Source organism: Triturus cristatus, chromosome 10, assembly GCF_964204655.1.
Source record: "Triturus cristatus chromosome 10, aTriCri1.1, whole genome shotgun sequence".
In the NCBI taxonomy this organism is placed as follows: domain Eukaryota; kingdom Metazoa; phylum Chordata; class Amphibia; order Caudata; family Salamandridae; genus Triturus; species Triturus cristatus.
The window spans coordinates 1,109,052,901-1,109,067,621 of NC_140593.1; the positions used below are offsets into that span (position 1 = coordinate 1,109,052,901).

The window sequence follows — 14,721 nt, forward strand, 5'->3', positions numbered from 1 at the left end:
TTTGGCAACATTAGGCAGACAGTAATAGAGGATACCAATGTGTCCACTTCCTCCTTGCTGGGCTTGCCTCATTCTTTGAGAGGCCATGGAAGCAGTGTCTGAGGTATCCTGCAGATAAACTAGATACATGCAACACTGTTCTGTTTTTTCTCATCATCGTATCATAAGGGACACTGATACCTAGGTAAATGAACACACCAGAACCACTATGTTGAATTGACCCTTACTGCAGAGTCATCCCCAAACTGTTTGCCGTCATCGTACTGTTTTCTGAACCTGTTTTTGTTGGCTTTTAGGACTCTGTGCACTTTACAACTGCTGACCGGTACTAAAGTGCTTGTGGGTAGGCCCTAAACAGCTCAAAGGGCAGAGTGCAGTGTATTTAAATGTTAGGCCTGTACTTTTAAGTTTTACATGTTGTGGTAGTGAAAAACTCTTAAATCAACTTTTCACTACTGCAAGTTCTACCTCTCCCATAGGATATAATTGGGTTGCCTTATTACATTAAATAAGTGATAACTTTCAATTAGGAGCAAGTAGGAATGTCAAGCTTGGTGTCTAAGGAATTGTAATTTAAAACCCTTTATAATGGTAACATTGAATTGTAAGTCACAATTCTGAAAATGGCATTGAAGTTGGCATTTTTTTGTCACAACCATTTGGTGCCTGCAACCTTTATCCTGGGTCATTTGACTTGGGTGTACCTGGCAGTTGGTCTTTGTGTATTGCTCCCAGACAGTGAGACAAAGTGGGAATAGGTGTTGGCAGGATGGGCCATCTCTGAGTTGATGAGCAGCAGAGCGGTCACCTATCACACTTGCACATCACAAAGGCCCTGCCCGAGCACACTCACAAAGGGTTTGACACTTGCCTTTTATTTCTCCAGACAAACTGGGGCCACGGCAGGGAACAATGAAATTTGAAGCACCTCTGGGGGTGGAAACTTCTGGAAGCTTCTCCTACTTCAAAGCTGGCACCAAGTATAAATATTGGACCCTCAGACCCAAATCTTCAGTACACCTCTGGACCTGTGGAAGACTCAGAAGGACTGCTGTGCTGCTCTGCAAGTACTGTTACTCTGCTGCCTGAGTGAGAACGACTGGACCTGCATCTTGAACCCAGGATCACCAGAGTGAATCCACAGGTGAGTTGGCTGGTCTCCTGATCAGAGCCTAATGGACAGAAAAGATTCCAACTACCTTGAACCCAGTACATGGACCCTACCAGTTGAGAGTCTTACACCACAAGTGGTGTCACCCCAATGCTGAACCCTTGGAAGTGGGCCTATACGTGCTCTGCCAGCTCAGCTGGGGGTCAGAACCAATGCGGTGTGATGTTTCTATTAACACCGCCACTTCAGAACCATCGCAGCGAGATGCACCCCTGATGCCGGACGACGCATCGCAACCCGCAGTCTCCTTGGAACCCCTACTGCACAACACTGGCCTTTGCATTGCAAGCCCCTCATCGACGCCATCTTTGATGATGGTGCAGTACTTCACATCACAGCCCTGCAGCTTCTTCAGAACTGCATCCTCGATGCTGGACTTCACATGGCCAGCTAATCGTCAACGGCATTCTCTATGACTTCACAGGACTCCACAACGCAGCCCCTTAGCTTCCTCGGAACCGCTGTGGTGTAATGAATCCTCGATGCAGGATCTCGTATAACTTTGCAAAACAGGATTTAAGGTACTTTGTTCAGCAGACATAACTTGGTCCCTGTAGCTGGCCCATGCTGCATCACAGTTGGCCTGAACTTGTGATATTGTCCCAGCCCGGCTCAACAAGATAACCGCAGTTGGTGCTTCCACAATTTTACTTAAAACTTTGAAATTGCATATCACTGGTTCTACTGATTTGATTCTTGTTGTTTTGGTCTCAAACAGTTTAATACATTTTACTCTATTTTTCTAAATTGGTGTGGCATTTTTCTTGCGTTGTGTTTTCACTTTATGACTGCTTCAAGTGCTGCATAAATACTTTACACATTGCCTCCAAGTTAAGCTTGACTGCATTGTTCCAAGCTACCAGTGTTAAGCACAGGTTAATTTGGGATTTGCTTGTGTTTCATACGGACATGAATTGTGGTTGCTGCTTGAGTATGGTTTCACCCCCCTCCACCAGTAACCCAATTTCCAACACATTACTAATGTATAAACTACCAGATAGAGAGCACATTTGATTTTGATAAGTCTGCTTCATTTGCAAGCACCTGATGCTGCGAATTTGGAAAACAGATCTTGACATTCTCTCTAATGCACAAAAAAAGATTATGTTAACATAAATCTGTAGGAGGCACTGCTTTCACAGTATAAGCCACCAAGCTTTGGCACTCCCTACCAGCCAACCATAAGCGCACCCAGGAGCGTATAAACGTTTGAAGACAGTTGAAAATATCAATATTCCTAGATATCTTCACTATCCACATTCTGGCAACAAAGTACAGAAAACAGTCACATCCTCAAGTGCAATCCTCAGCTTACAACCCATGAAGTGAAAACAACTCAACCAGCAAACTGCTTTCAATATGCAGTATGTTAAGAAGGGCTAACCTATGGTTCGTCGTAGCATTATATAGTTATGTACTTGCATATATAACAGTTATGGCCCACAATAATACTAAAACCATAATATTTAGCAATCAGCAACAAATTATAATTTATACCTCTTAAATTCATATAAGACATATCTGCTATGAGGGTTGTCCATCACCAGCACTGTACACCCAAAAAAGCAGATATCACCAGTTGGACAGACACGGAATAACTGAACAAATGTGTCAGACATTGCTGGACAGTTTGGAGAACTTTAATTTAGTCCACCACTGTAGGTCTATACAATCTGACTGCTTCTTTACTTCTCACAAAGACACTCAGATATGGGATGATAATAAAAATGTCCATCCCAACAGATCTCTCCTTTAAACTATGCCAGATCTGGTACACAACTACCCTCAAAATCATCTCACCTTAGACAACCTAGTACAGCAGCCAGTTAAGCAGACTTTATAATATAAAAATACTATAAAGGGACCTGCAAAGCTGTTCAAAGCTACCAGCACACTAAAAACCATACAACTGAGTGTCTGTCTATTATACTTCATCATCCAACAAACTGCTATGTGCTGCAGCCCATAATACACAAACTGGACCTTGGTAGTCATCACGTAAGGCACGAAAACACTTCCCACATAGGATCAAAACAAAGACAAAAACCATCCTTCCAACCACATGCCCTACATGGTGTAGCCTCCTACCCATGTAGGCAAGCTCTTCAGCGCCCCACACGGGGGGTAGAAAATGCTAAATAAATGCCGCAATACAATACAGAAACACCTGCATTACAAAAACATAAAAAAGCACAGTGTGACAGATATTCACCACATATGAGAAGTGTCTTGACTGCTGAGTCCACTAATGGTGCAGGCACCAGTAAAAGGCTCTCGTTCTCCATCTCATAGCCTGAATGTCTCTGATCCACCAGAAAAGGAGTCTGCAAAGATCTTTCAAATGCTGCCCTGTTAAATACCAGGCACTGTGAAGTTTAAGATTGAATTTTGGTACATTGATGGAGATGCCCAAGTAGTATTGCAAAATGGCCCATATGGATGAGAGCATTGCATACCAGCTGACTTAAGCCCAAGTTGATCAACAGTCATCTAGATATCGAACCGACCAAAGGGCAACACTGCAAATTGATAATATTCCGAGCCTACAAGGAAATGAAGAATCTTTTAGTAGGGCCTCAAGAAGTGGGTTTATATATAAGAGCCCTGCAGTCTTGATAGGAATACCCACAAGATCAGAGCTAAGGATGGTATCTTGATTTTTTTTCTTTTTGGCAGGAAGAAGTTCAGAACCCTGATATCCTGAATAGATCAGAAACCTCCACTGGGAATGTACCAGAAGTAGCGTCCCATCCTCTTTTCACTTTCAGCCTCTGGGCCTTTCTCTTTTGCCAATGGGAAGTATAAAGCCCACAGAGCCCCAATCCTCAAGATGGGGAAATGTCAGGAAGGGAGATGCTGCAGTGGAATAGGAGGAATTGTCAGATACAGATAAAATTTCACATAAAGGAGGGTGTGACTTTATCAAATGGTTAGAAGTACTTGCTAGCCGAAAGGTATGGCCCGCCACTTGACCATAAATAAGGCCACCTGACTGCCTACAGGGTGATCGCTGACCCAGAGCTAAAATCTAAATTGTTTTGGGAAAGTGCTGCAGCTGGGGAGAAGGAAGACAAATGTTTCTGCTGCTCTTTACACTAGGAACTACTTCTGCCTCTGTACTAGTGAAAAACTGCTGGAAGGTTGTCTCTGTTGCTGAAGTTGCCAGCAGGCGATGACAACCCAAAAATCAAAGACTTGCAGTGGCCCTGCTCTGTTTAAATCATTCTAGCAAAGAATGAGCCCTCATGACAGTTGCTCGCCATGCAATGGCATGCCCACCTAAGTTCGCTTGCACATTATTGGGGAACCCTGTGAAGCAGTTTGATGCTTGCAGAATAATAAAGATGCAGGTCTTTAGTAAACGATCTGCAATGTCAGTGGTATCCAGGCTGGTTTTCAAAATTTGCTTATCAGCATCCTTAGTGACACAAAAGAGATTAGAATGACTTGGGCCTGGTTGTTCCTGGCCTTTTCCACAACTCTGGGCAGGAGAGACAGAGGCAGAAAGGCATACAGGAGTATTCTTGGGAACACCAACGCGCAGATATTTTGACACTGCACATTCTTAAAGGGGACAAAAAGCTCTAATCAGGGTTCTCCCACTGTCAGAAGACATCCTTCTTCACCTCGGGATGCAACCGCAATTCATGCTCCACCAGGCATTGCCAGTTGAGTTTGTCTGCCCTGGCATTTAGTCCATCATGTAGTACACAATCAGGGAGGTAGTATGTCGCTCCATCCACGTCCAGAAGCACAGCGCCTCTTGACACAGAAACCAGGACCAGTGCAGGTTCTTCTTGAGGACCCGCACTGTCTTTCTCTTGATGGATGGCAGAAAAGCCTTCCATGCCAGTCAGATAGCTTGCAGCTGAAACAGATTTTTGTACAGCCGGGTTCCCGCTGGAGATCAGATTTCCACCTTTCCCAGATAAACAGCACAGCTTAGGAGGGATGCATCCATCGACAATGTAAGCTCCTGGTGGGGAAGGGAGCGGGGTTTGCTGCTGTTCATGTTGCAGTAGAGCAGCCTCCATGGCAGATCTAATGCAGTCTCTGAAACCTGGATGAAGTCCAACAGGTTTTCTTGGAGCTGGGCCCACAAAGACTTTAGGTCCCAAGGCAGAGTTCACAAATGCCACCTGGCAAAGTGGACAAGCAGGATACATGAGACCAGCAGTCCAAGAAACCTGCTCGTACCGAGATCCACGATCGAGGGTAAAGCATGGGAATCACAGTCTAAATGCCCTCGACTCTATATGGGGAGGCCCGGAAAAGCACTATGTCCAGAAGGGCATCGATCAAAGCCTGTGTGAAGTAGTCAGGTGTGACTTTGGCTTGCTCATTGAGAACTTCAAGGATTCAGGTATGGCGTTGTCTGGAGGTAGTCAAAGGGGAGCACAGTGAACTTAAAAGGCTCCTGCTGTACCTTGACTTGCAGGTAGTGGGTGAGGCAGTGCAGGACTGGCACATGAAAGTATGCATCCTGCAAGTCCAAGACAACCATCCAGTTGTCTGGATCCAAATCAGACAGAACGTGTTCATCTGATAGAGATTTTTAGCTGCAGATTCCTTTACCTTAGAATAGTTACCAAAGTAATACCTTCCTGCCGGGGGGGTTTGTGAACTGGCTCAGACCAAAAAGGCAAAGTGACCAACACGACGGACCTGACTGTCCCTTATGTTTGGCTAATGTGTGCAAGGATGCCCAAGTAGTCACCTGACAGATGTCCAGAAAAGGAACTCCACAAGCTAAAGCAGTAGTTGTAGCTTTGGCTCTGAAAGAATGAGCCAGCAAGACCTCAGGGGGTGTTTCTTGGCTAATCTGTAGCAGGTCTTGATACAGAGTACAATCCATCTGGAGATCATCTGTTTCTGCACTGCTTTCCCGTTCATTACTCCAGTGAACCCCACAAAGAGCTGATCATCCGCCTGATGTTCTTTGGTGTGATCAATGTAGAGTGACAGTGCCATTTTAGAATGTAGATGGTGGAATCTCTCTTCTACGTTTGAGGGGTGAAGTGGAGAAAAGACAGTGTGGTGTTTTGGCCAATGTCAAATGGTGTCATTGCCTTCAGCAGAAAAGACGCACAGGTTCGGAGAACCAGTTTGTCTGGGAAGATGCTGGTGTATGGAGGGAGCAAAAAAAAAGAGCCTGTAGCTTGCTGACCCTTCTTGCCCAAGATGATAGCCACCAAGATGTCTTTATCGTCAGAAGCCATTGGGGGTAGCTATGCTTCGGTTCAAAGGAGAAACACATCAAATAGGTTAAGACGAGATTAAAATCCCATTGGCGCTTAACAAAATGTTTGAATGGAAACGTGTTGAAGACCTTTCAGAAAATAGGTTTCAACAGGTGACCTAAATATAGGGGATAGGTCCGGCAAATGCAAAAAAGCAAAGATTGCCAAAAAATACCCCTTACTGTGCCCAGAGCAAGTCCTTGGCTGGCTAAGGACAAAACAAATAACACTTCAGAAATTGGGTCAATTAGGTTTTCAGTGCTACAAACCTGTCCTAAGGGCAGGCGTATACACTTTTTTGTTGATGGCTGCCAAGATTACCTCAAAGACTTTGGGAGGGAGATCGAAGAACATTTACTGTTGCCACTCAATCTCTACGCATGCAGGTGGAGAGTGCACAGATTTGGGTGCAGGAGCCTGCCCAATTACTGCGCAGGAGAACCTCCCGAAAGGGCTACCTGATTGAAGGGTTGATGCTCAGGATGTCGACAGCATACTCTCCTCGCCCAATCTGGAGCCACAAGAATGACTCAGGCCCAGTTAGTCCTGATCTTTTTGAGAACTTGGGGGAGGAGAGACATTGTCAGGAGGGCGTATAGGAGTCCCCTATACCAATCTTGAATGAATACGTCTCCAAGCGACAGACGTTTCGAAACTCCAGCGTGCAGAAGTGCTGGCATTGTGCAATCTCGGCAATGGCGAACAGATCTATTCAAGGTTCTCCCCAGTCCTGAGAGAGACCATGAGGCATTTCAAGAAGCAGAAACCATTCATGGCAATGGCTGAGTTTGTCTGCCCTGGCATTTAGAGATCCCGCCAGGTGCCACATGACCAGGACATCCAGCCATGTGCAGAGGTGCAGAGCCTCCCGACACTGGGTCCAGGACCAAACTCTGCCCTACTTTTTGCAGTACCACATGGCAGTAGTGTCTTCCGTAAACACCTGAACCAGCTTCCTTTTGATAGAGAGAAAGTTTCCAATGCCAAGCTATTCGCCCCCAGCTCCAAAAGACTGACGTGGAACAGAGTCCCCATCGGAGACCAGAGGCTTGTGATCCCAACCTCTCTCAGATGGCCTACCCAGCCCACAAGAGACGCATTGGTCACCACTGTCAGCTCTTTGAGAGGAAGGGAGAGGGTCTGCCACTGACCCAATCTCGGTTTAGCAACCCCCACTGCAGATCTTTTGCCGTCTCCTCTGATACCCAGATCTGATCGGAAAGGCAAACATCACTTGGCCTGTTTCACTAGCAGGATGCAGGAGGATATGAGACCCAACTGGTTCAGTCAGTCTCACTGGAATCTAGGCCTAAGGCTAAAACAATGGGATCATAGCCCGAATGTCGTGGACTCTCTGCTCTGATGGGTAGGTACCGAATTGCACCGTGCCCAGAAAGATTCTGATGAAAGGGAGCATCTGAGAAAGTGCCAGGAGTGATATTGTCATGGTGCTTGTAAACCCAGGAGGTTTGCTCTAGTCTGGAGATGAACAACTACTGCATGTGGCGAGCCAGCCTTCAGAAGTCACTTGTTGCGTTAAGGCGAACCTTACTCTGGACCTGAGCAGATGTGCTGCAACCACTGCCATCACCTTCGTGAACACCCGAGGGGCACTTGTGAGACCAAAGGGATAAAAAAAAAAACAGGCGTCCTGCAAGTCCAACACTATCACCCAGTCTCCAGGGTCTAAAGCAAGCAGGACCTTAGCAAGTGTTAACATCTTGGATTTCTTCAAATGGCATGTCCTTAAGGGATGCCTGGACATCTCCCGAAAAGTCAGATGATCTCAGCCAGATGTGGAAACAAAGGCAGCACCAATGAAGCAAAGGCCCTGCCCAGCAAGTCAGTCATGTCCACACCGCATTTGACTGCGAACTTTGCTGCATCCCTGCCATCTGTGATCGCCTGGTTCAGGATGGCTCGGGTCTTCTCAAAGACCATAGGCAAGACTTGTGCAACCGAGTCCCACACAGTGTGGTTATAGTTGCCCAAGAGGCAGGCAGTGTTCACCGACCACAGTGCAAAGCTGGTAGAAAAGAAAAGCCTCTTCCTGAAGGTATCCAGCTTCTTGGATTCTAGTGGAGTTGTAGGGAATGCAGCTGGATTCACCTTGAAGGTCGAGGTCGGCAGCACTAGGCTGTCAGGGGTGGGGTGTTAAGTGAGGAAGACTGGGTCCCCACAAGTAAGATGGTGGCGGTGTTCAATCGTACTGTACACGGGAGTGCCCATGCAGGGCTTGGCCCTGGCCTATAGAAGGACATCAGAGAGGGCTTTAATGAAGGGCAGCAAGGGTTATATGTGGGATACCTCTGGCTGAAGCAACTCCGTCAAAACAGTGGTCTTGACTTCCACGGAAGGTAGCTGGAGGTCTAGTACCTCAGATGCTCTTCTCACTTACCATAGCAAAGGATACCTCCTCCTTTGTAGTCACACTAGGAGGGGAGATCAAGCCAGTGTAGAGATGTCCATGCCACTAGTGTCAGCCAGCTCCCCATACCAGTTGTTAGAAATTGGGTTTCTAGTTGGCAGAGGTATACACCCTGTCCAAGTAGGGACCACAATCCTAGTCAGGGTAAGTCAGATATACAGCCTAAATTAACATGTGCCCACCCTCTGGTAGACTGGCACAGAGCAGGCAGGCTTAACTTAAGAGGCAATGTGTAAAGTATTTGTGCAACACTTACCACAGTAAAACAGTGAAACCACCACACAAAAATAACCCACACAAGGTTAGAAAAATAGAGCTTAATTTAAATAACAAAAGAAGACCAAAACAACAAAAATCCAATAAGTTGAACCGGTGGTATGAATTTTTAAAAGATTATATTGAAATAGAGTGCTTTAAAGCATAACACACCAACCAAGGACACTGGTCGTGCTTGACCTGGGTAAATCCAAAAGTTCAGGCTTGCCGCGATGGAGCATGGGTCGGATACAGGGATCAACCTTGTCCAGCTGAAAAAGTACCTTAGGTTGGAGGATGTGTCGACAAAGACTCGATGTGACGCGCAGAGGGGGTGATGAGTCGTCGTCGATTCGGCTGGATGTATTGTATTGTAATTGCATTTATATTGCGCTTACTACTCCTGACAAGGCGTCAAAGCGCTTTTTTGGCAAGTAGCGCGCTACTAAAGAACCCATAAAGGATTAGTGGTGAATTAGTGTAGTGAAATATGAACATAATTTGAGTGGTGAATATTAGTCAGTTATTTGGATTGAGAAGGATAGCGGAGGGATAGAAGAGGGAAAAAGGTTTGCATTTATATAGCGCTTGTTACCAATGATGGGGTGTTGAAGGGCTTTTTTGGTGAGTAGCATGTTGCTCCGAAATGTGTAAAGTATTAGCGTTGAATTAGTATAGTGAAATATGAAAGTAATTTCAGTGGGGGATATTAGGATTTTTATTGAGATAGATAGCGGAGGGACAGAAGAGGGAAAAAAGTTTTGCATTTATTAGTGCTTGCTACTTCTGATGGGGGTTTGAAGCATTTTTTTGGGCAAATAGTACGCTACTCCGAAACCCATAAAGGAGTAGTGATGAATTAGTATAGTGAATAACAAGTTACTTAACTTCGTTAACGAAGTATCTGTAAGAGACGTATATTAGTTATAGATTCCTTACCTTAAGAGAGAAATAGGGTAGTGCATTGAAAAGAGTAGTTGAATGGTTTGAGATGAGTCAGAGACATGAGGTAGAGGATATTTTGAGAGAGGTATAGGGTGAGAAATAGGGAAGTGCATTGGCTATGCTGAATTAGCAGAAAATAAATAAATATATAGATCCAAGTACATGGAAGGTATATAGATGCATAAAGGAAGTAAGTATCTGTGGATTAAAAATGCATTAAATTAATTCTGGCTTTCAAGTGTTGTTGTACTTAAAAATGTATTTTATTCATTGTTTTAAAACATAATTATTCTACATGTTTACACAAAGCAATACACATACATAGGTACATATCTATAGTACAAATAAATGCTTATATACAGAGGGATATACTGTATATTTCTGTTTGCGCATGGTGTTTATGTGGGGAAGAGCCAATTCTTGAGTAGTTTTCTGAAACTAAGGTGGTCGTCTGTGGATCTTATGTTGGGGGTAAAGAGTCCCATAGTTTGGCTGCTTGAACAGAGAAGGATGTGCCACCCATGGTTTTTTGAAGAGCAGTCCCGGTCCATGTATCGCTTTGTGGGTGATGCAAAGCAGCCTGAACGTCGATCTTCTGGCAACGGGTAACAAATGCAGGGCTTTAAAGGCAAGGGAGATGTGGTCTCGCAGTTGATATGTTAGAGTAGTCTGGCAGCTGAGTTCTGAATCCGTTGTAGTCTTTTCATGGTTGTTAAATGAAATTTGTGGTAGAGGCTACTGGCGTAATCTGGTTCGGACAGAATAAGGACCTTGTGTGGAAATCCCGAATGGGGGAAGATTCGTCGCAGAGTTTTTATAGTAACAAAGCTTGATCTTGCTAGTTTGTCCATTTGGGCATTCACTAATAGCTTGGAGTCTATGGTCATTCCGAGGTTTCTTACTTCATTCAATACTTTAGGTGGTGATCCCAGGTCATCAGGCCATAATGTTTCCAATCGCCATACGCGAGTATTTCCGTTTTGGAAGCATCCAATTTGAGATGGCTCCACGTCATCCATTGATCCATGGCTCTGAGACACCTGAAAATTGGCGAGTTTCCAATGTCTTTGCGGCATTCCAGTTGAAGGAGTATTTGCATGTCATCTGCATAGTTATAGCAAGTGAGGTGAAATAGATTGATCAGTACTGGTAATGACTTCATGTAGATGTTGAAAAGTATGGAAGAGGGACCCCTGCTTTTGTGGAGTATGGTTTGGACGAGAAAGGTGGGGTATGTATGACATCATTTCTGTTGCGAAGATAGGATGCAATCCAGTCTAGAGCAGTTCCCTCTATGCCGGCTTCGTAGAGTCTTTGTATCAGACTGTTATGGTCAACCGTGTGAAAGGCAGCCGAGAGGTCCAAGAGGGCTTTTGAGAATGTTTATTTTTCACTGTAGAGCACATGAATTTATGCGGGATGGGAGGGCAAATCTGGGTAGACCAAAGGGGTGTAAATAATATTTGGGATTCTGTGGGAGTGTTTTCCGAGTGGTTTGTTAAAGCCGTTGTTTCACATTTTTTACAGCAACCCCTGATGAAGAACTTGTTAGTTCGAAATGCATTGGGTTATATTAAGAGTCCTGTCAACAAATACGGTCAAACGCACATGCTTATGTAAAAGCCTGGATGGGCAACAGAAGGCATTTGAAACTGCGTGAATAAAGAATTCTGCTCAACTGTGCTGTCTCCAGGTTGATTTTTCAAGCATTGAAAGACGTGATTTACATTGACTCTCAAAAGGTTTGGTGTACGATGGATTAATTTGGTTTACGTTATAAAATTGGGATTATTCTGGAGCATTTCTCTCACTCACGCTGTGCAGCAGCAGGGTTGCGGACTGCAGCACCCTTTGGCATAATCTTTAGATATACTGTGATGGGGCGATTCACAGAGCTGTTTTGCACGCTTTAAACTGGCAATTCAAGCGAAAACTAAAACTAACAAAGGAAGGAGTGCACTCGCTATCTATGAATCTGGCTTAGCACTTTATCGTCCACCGCGAGGCTGCACCCCATTGAAGAATTATAACGAAAATAACAGAGATTTAAAAGTATCAACTTGGGGACAGTGGAACATCTTGGAATTTGGAAATGTATACTTTTGCACAGGACAGTACAACATTCAAGTGGAATAAAAGGAAATTCGAGCGCTTGAGGAACATTCAACAAAAATGAACTTATTTAGTTATACTGCACGTTTTGAAATTTACAAGTGGCACGCAATATTTCACTGATTATGTTGCATTTATATTTTCATGTCACAAAATGTTGATGGTGCTGTTTTTTCAGGATTCAGGGAATGGATTTTGGTGGGGCATTGTTTTCAATCTTGGGGACAATGCATCATGGGACTTGTAGGAGGAACGATGTTTTGTACAATGGGTGAGCGCGGGATGGATGATGTCACGGGTTTCGTTTGAATCTGGTAATCATGTAGCCTCATTGGGTACAGGTGTTTGAGTTGTTTTAAAGGAAGCACTGAACAGGAGGGAGTGGCTGGTTGTTTATTTGGAACACGAAGGGAAGTATGAGCAGGATACACCCCGGACGGGGTATTCACAAGGTAAATGAACATAGTTTAACTTGTGTGGGTGGGAGATTTTCATAAAAAAAAGGGCTTTTGAGAATGTTTATTTTTCACTGTAGAGCACATGAATTTATGCGGGATGGGAGGGCAAATCTGGGTAGACCAAAGGGGTGTAAATAATATTTGGGATTCTGTGGGAGTGTTTTCCGAGTGGTTTGTTAAAGCCGTTGTTTCACATTTTTTACAGCAACCCCTGATGAAGAACTTGTTAGTTCGAAATGCATTGGGTTATATTAAGAGTCCTGTCAACAAATACGGTCAAACGCACATGCTTATGTAAAAGCCTGGATGGGCAACAGAAGGCATTTGAAACTGCGTGAATAAAGAATTCTGCTCAACTGTGCTGTCTCCAGGTTGATTTTTCAAGCATTGAAAGACGTGATTTACATTGACTCTCAAAAGGTTTGGTGTACGATGGATTAATTTGGTTTACGTTATAAAATTGGGATTATTCTGGAGCATTTCTCTCACTCACGCTGTGCAGCAGCAGGGTTGCGGACTGCAGCACCCTTTGGCAACTTTCTAAAAGTGTCATTTTCAGACTTACAACTTCAAATCCAACTTCAACATAAGCTGTGATTTTAAATTGCGAGTCCAGAGACAACAAATTAAAAATATCTATCTTCTCCCAATTGATAATGACACTTATAAAATGTAATAAGGTAAACCCAATGTTGAACTATGGGAGAGGTAGGCCTTGCAGTAGTGAAAAATGAATTGAAGATTTTTTCACTACCTGGACATGTAAAACTTAAAAGTACATGTCCAACATTCTAAATACACTTCACTCTGCCCTTGGGGCTGTACAGGCCTTACGTTAGGGTTGACTTGTATGTAATGAAAAGGAACGTTGGTGCCTGCCAACATGGGCTATTTTCCCAGACCGAAATGGCAGTTGAAAACTGCACACAAAGGCTCTGCAATGGTAGGCCTGAGGCATATTTAAAGGGCTACTTAAATGGCTGGCACAATCAGTGCTGAAGGCCCACTAGTAGCATTTATTTACAGGCCCTGGGCGCATCTTGTGCACTTTACTAGGGACTTATAAGTAAATTAATCATGCCAATTGTGGATAAACCAATGCTACCATGTTTTAGAGAGAGAGCACATGCACTTAACACTGGTTAGCAGCAGCAGAGTGCCCAGAGTCTTAAAGCCAACAAAAACTAATTCAGCAAAAAGGGGAGGAGGAAGGCAAAAAAGTTTGGGGATGGCCCTGCAGAAAGGGCCAGGCCCAACACCGGTTATCACCCGCTTGGGCTATGGGATCTTCATGGGGATCAGGGTAGCCATAAGACTCCTCAGATCCACCCCAGTAAAAATCCCCACAGGGCCAGTCAAAGAAAGGAAGCACTGTCTCCAACCTGGACGGTCATTGCGGAACAGTTGGCGCTGGGGTCTACGTTACACAACACCGGTCCGGCTCTGTATCTGAGTTGGGAATGACTATGGGCTCTGTGCCCCAGAGAGGTGTCGGCGGCCCGGGGACGGACACAGGGCGGAACCCCAGCTAAGGTCAAGGATTTGTGACTGGAGTTGATCTGGATCCAGGATGGACCCATAGGGCCTGACTCGTATGGCAGGCGAACCTGTTGGCAGAAATCTAGTCGGGACATACCCAGACCCGCGGAGACCAAATGTGCTCCAAAAGGGATAGGCCACCCAAATATTAAGTGCATAGCCTCATAAAGCTCCTTGAGTTAGGTGGGGGTTGCTCTGGCTGCAGGAAATTCAAGAAGGTGGAGAGCAGACTTCGGCTCCACAAGTGGGATGCAGGAGTGGGGCCTTGACTTGTGGCACCATTCCCGTCCCTCCTCCAAGAAGAGCACTTTGACTCCTTCGTTTTGTTTTATGTTTTGGGACTTACACTACGACCACTTTGAGGATGACCCACAGGAACGATTCAGAGAGTGGGCCTGGGACCTTTCACTCGACCGGAACCTAGAGCAGTGTGGAGTCTTAATATGAGGGGCCACCAGTACTTCGTCTCCTGCTCCCAAATCGCATTCATGGTGCGGTAGTCAGAGCAGTTCGGGGATTCAGCGGTAAGCTTCAGGCTCCACAGGCAAACCAGATTGGGATCCATCAAAGACA

At 44.9% G+C, this 14,721-nt stretch overlaps 1 long non-coding RNA gene across 1 annotated transcript; it reads left to right on the plus strand.

Annotated features, from left to right (window-relative positions):
- The first annotated feature begins 11,466 nt into the window (after positions 1-11,466).
- On the plus strand, positions 11,467-12,965 carry LOC146796653 (uncharacterized). The gene is made up of 2 exons (XR_014969949.1): positions 11,467-12,603; positions 12,815-12,965. It is a non-coding gene; the product is annotated as an uncharacterized LOC146796653 (long non-coding RNA).
- The last annotated feature ends 1,756 nt before the right edge of the window (positions 12,966-14,721 follow it).